We start from the raw sequence: 1,057 nt of genomic DNA, 5'->3' as shown, positions 1-1,057 counted from the left end.
GCGGCTTCGCGCGGCTTCTGGCAGTCGGAACCGCCGTGCGCGATAGGTAGGAGGCAGAACGGCCACGGCCAGGGCCGCCGGGCAACGCCCGAGTCTGCCGGCTGAGCCGCGGGTGACAAGCGTTCGAGTGCCGGAGACCGCCGCCGGTCTCGGCCCGGCCCTGGAGAAACCCCTCTTGGAGCCCTCGCTCCAGTCGGCAACGGCCACCGGAGCCTGCGGGCAAGCAGCGGCTTCGCGCGGCTTCTGGCAGTCGGAAGCGCCGTGCGCGATAGGTAGGAGGCAGAACGGCCACGGCCAGGTCCGCCGGGCAACGCCCGAGTCTGCCGGCTGAGCCGCGGGTGACAAGCGTTCGAGTGCCGGCGACCGCCGCCCGTCTCGGCCCGGCCCTGGAGAAACCCCTCTTGGAGCCCTCGCTCCAGTCGGCAACGGCCACCGGAGCCTGCGGGCAAGCAGCGGCTTCGCGCGGCTTCTGGCAGTCGGAAGCGCCGTGCGCGATAGGTAGGAGGCAGAACGGCCACGGCCAGGGCCGCCGGGCAACGCCCGAGTCTGCCGGCTGAGCCGCGGGTGACAAGCGTTCGAGTGCCGGCGACCGCCGCCCGTCTCGGCCCGGCCCTGGAGAAACCCCTCTTGGAGCCCTCGCTCCAGTCGGCAACGGCCACCGGAGCCTGCGGGCAAGCAGCGGCTTCGCGCGGCTTCTGGCAGTCGGAAGCGCCGTGCGCGATAGGTAGGAGGCAGAACGGCCACGGCCACAGCCGCCGTGCAACGCCCGAGTCTGCCGGCTGAACCGCGAGTAGCTGCAGCGGTTCGATGGCGCTGGTCCGCGAGCGCCAGCCCTCTGCCCTAGTATACGGACAGCGAGGTCCCCGGCCCCGGCGGGCTCGAAGAGAACCGTCTTCCCCCAGCGGGGAGGCGCGCGAGCGCCGCCGACTCTTACCATGACGTAACTGGAGGCAGCGCAAAGCAGCGACCCCTTCGGCAGCTCCGAAGAAGAACCGGGCAAGACGTCTACCTGCCAGAACCGCGGTGGAGCCAAAGTCCCGCCGGAGCGAGGTAGACG

The sequence above is a fragment of the Opisthocomus hoazin genome, unplaced genomic scaffold (genome assembly GCF_030867145.1).
Source record: "Opisthocomus hoazin isolate bOpiHoa1 unplaced genomic scaffold, bOpiHoa1.hap1 HAP1_SCAFFOLD_84, whole genome shotgun sequence".
Taxonomy (NCBI): Eukaryota; Metazoa; Chordata; class Aves; order Opisthocomiformes; family Opisthocomidae; genus Opisthocomus; species Opisthocomus hoazin.
This window is presented reverse-complemented; position numbering follows the sequence as displayed.